The sequence below is a fragment of the Camellia sinensis genome, chromosome 7 (genome assembly GCF_055761805.1).
Source record: "Camellia sinensis isolate YWXY chromosome 7, ASM5576180v1, whole genome shotgun sequence".
NCBI classification, from domain to species: domain Eukaryota; kingdom Viridiplantae; phylum Streptophyta; class Magnoliopsida; order Ericales; family Theaceae; genus Camellia; species Camellia sinensis.
This window is the reverse complement of record NC_138967.1, coordinates 15,953,964-15,961,585: the sequence shown is the minus strand read 5'-3', so window position 1 is coordinate 15,961,585 and position 7,622 is coordinate 15,953,964. Positions and strand designations below refer to the sequence as shown.

Genomic DNA, 7,622 nt, shown 5'->3' with positions numbered 1-7,622 from the left:
TTTTATTTTTTAAAATAATTGTGTTTTTTTGTACTCTATTTGTAACATCCCGAAATAACAACCATAATTCATCCCGTGACAATTATTAAATAATAATACATTTCTGAATAAAGTATCCTTCCATTTATATGATTCTATTGTACAAAAAGTAACACATGCAGTTATACATTCATAAGTCCTAACCCTGAATCTATAGCATGTGCTACAAGTTAATGATATGAAGTAAAAGCTAAACAGATAAATAAATGCCCTAATGGCTACAACTTTCCAAGATGGTGCTTGGTTACAACAAAAGTGAGTTTTAACTCAATACAGTTTAAGCTCTAACCTTGTACAAAATAATTACAACAATAACAAAAGAAGCTCATGGCTCCAAGTCCTAATAAGCTATGGCCTTGACGGAGGCATATCATCAGCATCTGAAAATTATTTTTTTTGCATAGGGTGAGTCAAAACCCAGTAAAGATACTCTAACACAGTGTATGAATCTTAACAAAGTTATAAAGTGAATGTATATGCAATATTTGTGCCAAAACATTTTATATCCATTTGCAAAACCATGCAATGCCAGGTTTACATCACAATTCATGAAAACATTTCATTTACCGCAGAAAATTGGACAATGGATACAACACTGGGAATCTTTAGGTATGTGTCTGCAAATAGGCTATACAAGCACTACTAATTGCCATTTTTACCGGTATTAACCGGAATGCTTGACACCTATCCACGTAGGTTTCTAGACTTTTACAAAGGACACACAGGCCAACGATAATACCACACCTTCTACGTAGATTCACCACGGTATGCATCCATTTTCCTCAAAACAATATATTTTTTCAATATGTTAAGTATGCAACAATGCTTTATGCAAATGGATGATAAATTAGTTTCAATTCTCCTAATTCTCATGTAATTTTTACAACAATCATAGCTATCCTCCACCAATAGCTCAAAACAAATATCTCTAAATAGATAGATAATTTAAAAATAAAAAATTCAAGATGGAAGCGATCACTACTAGAAAGATGACCTTTTGTGACTATTTTTTTGCGATTGATTGTTTAACCGTCTGTCACGACCCAAACCCGGCCCTATGGGTTTAGTACCATAACCGGCCAGTAATCCGTGATTGCCGAAGGCTTGCTTAACAGTAATGCCAGTAATACAGAGTAAAGGGGCTGGCGGAAGCCAAAACAATAAATAAAAGATGTCCAATGAGCTGTGACAGTCTGAATGCAAAAAGACTTTTTATAAACATGTCACATTGACAACCAAAACATATATGCAACATATACACAAACATCCATATCAGGGATCAAATCCCTAACTATACTGTACAGTCAAGTCTATAACATTTGTTACAAAACGGAGACAGAAGGGTGGAACTGAGACACCCCAGAGCAGCCCTAGCTTGAACAAGCATGGAACCTCAAAGTGAGGCACAAAGGTTGGCTTGACAAAACGGGAGCTTAACCTAACGCTCCTAGCTCCGGTCTGGTGCCTGGACACCTACATATAAATATAAACAGTGAGCTAAAGCCTAGTGAATAACAGTTGTGTAAAGAGGTTAAGAATGAATGTCCTTTCAGTAATTAAACAATCATATTAGTCACTTAGAAACCAAAACAGTCATATATGGTGCATTCAATAGCAAAACAGTACAGTAGGTCTTAACAGACCGAACAGTCAGTTGATGGCCATCATAACGGTAAACAGTAGTAGTTCCAACATGGGAATTGACAAAGATCTCTGTAACAGTAGTAGTAACAGTAGGTTGCTATGGATGCCACGAGTACAGTTTACAAATAGAACAAACATTCATTCATTGAACAATAGCATTTCAGTAAGTAGTACAGTTGATCATTCAGAAAATAATCATAATTGAACATATCTTTACAACATTGTTACTCACAGAGTACTGGGCTACAGATAGGCTAATGAGCGTCCTCAGAAGCCAACCCTACAATTGCAGAACGAACACACACTCGGGATTAATAACTCAGCCCCTAACTATACTGGTATGGTTCTATAACTTTATCCTCATTAAGATGTCTTAAACTAGGCCTAGGAATGCCTAGGATGAAAATGAGGACGCAAAAATGTACTTTAAAACACTTTTTAAAATTTGCTGAAACAGGGGTCCACGCTCGAGCGTGGCTTTCTACGCTCGAGCGGACATGCAGACAATGAAGCTCCGCTCGAGCGTGGATTTTCCCGCTCGAGCGGACTGCAAACTCATGAAAAGTACTAAATGCACAATTTTCACGCTCGACAGACGCTCGACCTCTGCTCGAGCGTGAGACTCAGATTCTTGCTCGAGCGTGAATTCTCTCGCTCGAGCGGACTGCAAAACATATGAACTTCTGGGCATATGCAATTCACGCTCGAGCATGACTTTCTACGCTCGAGCGGAAGTGCATGTACTCAGAGTGTACGCTCGAGCGTGAAGTTCTCCGCTCGAGCGTGGATCCAAAATCTGGAATTTCTAGATTGATCCTCAAGCACAAAATTCAACTCCTAAAGCTTCAAACTCGATTCTTTTGGGCTAATTTCCTAGAAAACACTTGAAGACTCATAGTACAACATGTTTCAAAGATCAATTTATGAAATAAAGCCCAAAAGTAAGCCAATTGAACACAATGCAACCATAGCTACTCAATACAACACTTTGAGCCAATTCTAGACTCTAATCACCAATTTTACCATGGACCATGAAAGTAACAACTTAAATATGTAACCTAAAGGATGAGTATCCTACCTAGGTCTTGAATTTCAAGGTATGGAAGCCCAATTTTGCAAGTCCTCTTCAATTTCCCCTAATTCTCCAAGTCAAATTCTTATTGAACTCAAATCTTCTCTTACCTTCTTCTCTCTCACGGTTTGGGTCTCCAAGTGGATGAAGAAATGGTGTGACAAAAATGAATTAAGCTCGAAACATGTATCAACAAAGTGGCCCACTAGTATGGCAAAAGTGTAATTAACTTTGATTCAATAATTTAACATTATTTAATCTAATTTAATTGTTCCAAATCAAATTTCAATTAAACCTACCATAAAATCACATAAATTCTAATTAGCATAAAACACTAATCAATTTCTAGTTCGGTCGCCGATATGACCTTCAATTCGCAGTTCAAAGTTAAAACATGAACAGATTCATTCAAAAATCAAACAGATAGAAATGCATTCAAAACAATACACTCATACAATCAGTTCAAAATTTCGTTCTTATCAGTTACTCATCATGATCAGTCACAATTTAACATTAGTCAGAGGTGAGGGTTGTCACACCGTCGCAAAAAATCACTTTTTACACCGCAGTCTAATTGTGCTTAAAACTCCAAACGCGTTATTTCCCAATCCTGTCTCCATTTCGCGTTCTCTTCAGCTGAAGAAGAGACCTCCAACGGTATGTCTCTCTCTCTCTCTCTCTTTCTCAAAATCTCACTCTCCATTCTCTGTCACTCGACTCTTTCTTTTGATTCTCCACTCTTAATTTTATTGTTTATTTGAAAATTTCGATCAATTGTTGATGAAGTTTGAAGATTTCGATCGATTCATAATCGGTAAGCCTAATTATGAATGAATCCAACTCTCTCTCTCTCTCTTCCCTCCGCTGTGCCTCTTCTCCATTACGGACGTTTCTCTTTCTCTCTCGTCAAAGTCGACTATGGAGACCTCAAAATTTTTAATTCTAGGGTTTAATAGAGTATTTTGTTTCAAATTCTTGAGATTTCTGGTGCGAAGCGGAGGTCTCGCAACGCCGCCTCGAAGCTTTTCACTGTAACGATATGAAATCTACGCTTGATTGCATCTCCGATCGGTTCGTCGATGTCCACTTCATTGGCGAATGAGGTTTGCATTGAGTATGAAGAGTTCAAGACTGATGTCACGGTGTTTTTCCTTGCTATTCATGCTAGAACTGTGTCTCTCGTCAGGAAACTACTAGTAATGTGATTTTAGTCTTTGATTTTGATTGTATTTGTTTGATCAACTTCTTGTTTCTTGCTCTGTTTTATATCACAAAAGCCATTTTGATTTCAGTCTGCTTATTTTGAAGTGTTTCATATGTTAAAAATGCTAAGTGTTAAATGTGTTCGTTTACATGTTGTTTATTTGCATTTTGTTGATCTTTACCTCTCTGTTTTTTGTTTCAATCTCTTCCTATTTTTTGTTTGAATCTCTCATTTTTTCTCACTCTCTCTGCTTTTGTTTGAAATTATTTATTAAAAACAGACCTGGGTTCTCTCCTCTGTTTTAGAAACGATAATCAGATTGTTTTGCCTCTTAAACCTCCTCACCATGTCTTTCTCTTTCTAGAATCAGAATTGTTGGGCTTAGAGAACTCATATATATCTCGATCCTTTTGCTAATTCCGGCATGTATTCACATTTCTGTAACTTATATCTCAGCTTGAGTTTGATGCATTAGATTTTAGAAATTTTCAAGTCATTGTCTCATATGATATGTCCCTGTTTTGGTAGCTAAAAGACATTGTTCTTGTGAGTGTTTGTGGTTTCAGAGTCGGTCTGATCTGATGTTTGTGATGTAATAAATTAATTCTGTTTTCATAGGAAATCTTTCAATTAAAAAGAAAACTGGGCCTAAATAATAAAAGAAACTTGCAATTTCTTATTCCTTCAAAATGATGTGAATGCTTTTCTAATATGTACCTTCTTAGAAGAGAGAGAGTATGTCCGACATGTGCTGGACACAAGCACGTCACCTTCTTAAAAGTGTTAATGCTTTTCTAATCTGTACCTTTGGAATGGGTGAATTATCTTAGTTTAACTGGATGTATGCTTAATGTTATTTGGTTACTGATATATGCTGGTTCAGATTATGGTAACCTTTCTTAGGTAATTGATTTCAGGTGAAGCTCAAAGCTGCGAAAAAAAATTTGGATGAGAAATCTGTGTGTTTGAAACTCCAAATGCTTCTCCAACACCTAGCAATGTGTTTAGGAGTGGTATGACCACTAAACCATGTATGCCATTATTGTTCATAATTACCTATGGAGTACTTTAATAATGCAGAATATGTATTGGAATACCCACTTAAAATGCATGATTCACTTTGGTTGGCAGATGAGCCAGATGACTTTTATGAGTTAGTTTTGTGAGGAAGATGATAAATGTGACTCATTTTTCTACTTTAAAGTATCTATTCATCTTTGTGGACAAAATGTTTGTGAAATCACATTTCTTTTATTTGAATAAAGTTTTAGAGAGAGAGAGAGGGGAAGTTGAGAAGGGAATTGAAGTTTGGTGTTTCGATCGAATTGGATTGGATTGGATCAATTAGGTTTTGGAGGATGGATTTGGATGCGTTTCGGATGATTTTGTCGAATTTGAGGGTGAACATGTGGGAGTTAATCAACACGGCGGGCACCAGTTGAAGGATTGGAGGGACAGAATCATGGAGCGACTTTATACAACAACGAGCTCTGATTTGAGTGCCAGAACTGCGATGTTGATCTCTAGAGACCCAACAACGTTTCCAAAAACGAGGCTTTGTCTTTGGATTTCATCAAGAAAGAGAAGAGTCATGATGATGAACAACAACAACAACAACAACAACAACCAAGGGAAGGAGGTTCGCCTTCAACTCCGCGGTCAATTCATAGAGACGACGATGGCGATGGCAATGAAGAACGAGATCCGTACGGAGGTTTGTTCAACGATGAAGAGACCAGAATTCTTAACATCAAAGAACAGCTTGAAGATCCAGACCATGTATTTATTCAATTTAATCTTCAATTATTGAATCTTAGCTTTCTTATTATTATTATTATTATTATTACTACGAGTATTAATTTTTAAAACTGTGTTGTTGAACTATAATTTTTCTGTTTCAGTCTGAAGATTCCCCTTTTGAATTGCTTCAAAGCCTTGCAGATATGGATATAACATTCAAAGCACTCAAGGTAATCGAAAACATGTCTAATATATATATATTTCATTTTCATTCTTTCTAAGAGTCTCTGTCTTAGGAAACTAATATTGGGAGGCATGTGAATCGTTTGCGGAAGAATCCATTAAATGATGTGCGGAGATTGGTTAAACAACTCGTCAGGTTTGAAGATTCGAAACTAAAACAAAAAATTTTGGAAATAAAATAGTGTGTGTTTGTTTGTTTTTCTATACACAAACATAGACAAATAGTTGTGGGAGTCGTTAGATCATGGTTTTTTTTTTCTTTACAGAAAATGGAAAGATTTGGGTGATGAATATGTTAAGTTGAATACACCCAATCAACGTGTTTCTTCTTCTCTCATTGGTAATATCACCCAAAATTCTGAACCCTTCTCTCTCTTACTTTCTTTTTCTAGATAGAATTATTACTTGTTTGAATTGAACTAAAAAAGAGGTTCATTAATGGTGATGGTGAGGATGTTGGCAGCTGATGAAGACTCTCCTCAGCAGAATGTACCACCTAGTAACACCTGAAACGGTCTTCACCACCAGGTAAAAATTAGCGTTTGCTTTCTCACTTGGCTATGCTTTTTTGAGAAACAAAATATTTTAAGGTTTTTGTGAAAATTCCAAACTTTTGACTCCAAAGTTGTGGTCTTTACAGGTTCCTGATTTTGCCTACTCTCCAAATCCACATAGAAACTACCGAATCTGATTCCTAGCTCAATTGGGTCTATTTGTTTTTATTTTTTTGTGGATTTGATTTGATACGATATATATCATTTTTTTGTCTTTTTTAATAAAAATTGTTGTAGATGGGAGCTCTGGTTCAGACAAGAACAACTCTGAACCAGAACCTAAAGTAAAAGTAGTTCCTCGAAGGGATGCTCCTCCTGCCAAACCGACCCATTCCATTCCCCTAGCTGCTTCTGTCCCTGCTCGCTAGGTACCCTTTAAATTGTCCTTTATTTGGTTGCCGAGAAAACTGAGGAAATAAGTGGAAAGGGCGTTTTTGGGTCTTTTGATTTATGCATTTTTTCAATCATCCCCAAAAGAAAAACAAAAATGAACTTAATTATAGCTTTTCAGAGATGAAATATTTTTGGATTCCACATTTTCTTTTTAGCAAGCACAGGCCTCCATGCAGTAGAAAGAAGTGTTATAAATCACATTGCTTTTACAGTGAATTGCAGAGACAACAAAAGGAATCAAGCCTCGACCTTGAAGGCTGGCTTCAACAGGAAAACGGCTTCATGAGAATTACCAGGAAGCTGAGAATGGATACTTTACTATATTTTGGCTTTACTAGCATTCTATTTGGATTGTATTTTTGTCATAAAAGAACTTTTTGCAATAACTTTCACATATGGCTCCAATTTTGAGACTCAAATGGAATACCTAATTAAACTACAATGCAATATTGTTTGAACTCTTGTCATTGCTATTTCTAGAGTGCTTAACGTTACACTTTTTTTTCTTTTTTTTTTATTTTTTGTGCGAAGGTAACAAGATGGTCGCCAAAAAATATGTTAGCATTTTTATTTGTTTTTTGCGACGGCAAAATAGTGATCGCCATAAGTAGTTAAGGCGGTCGTGAATAATTTGCGACCGTTGGTTTGCCGTCGCAAAAAGTATTTGCCACCCCCACATTTGCCGTCGCATGGGCCGTCGCAAAAGGTCTTTTGCGACTGTATTTTTATTATT

The 7,622-nt window shown here is 36.4% G+C and overlaps 1 pseudogene; it reads left to right on the top strand.

Annotated features, from left to right (window-relative positions):
• The first annotated feature begins 3,834 nt into the window (after positions 1–3,834).
• Positions 3,835–7,050, top strand: LOC145795627 (putative mediator of RNA polymerase II transcription subunit 26c; annotated as a pseudogene).
• Positions 7,051–7,622: the final 572 nt, after the last annotated feature.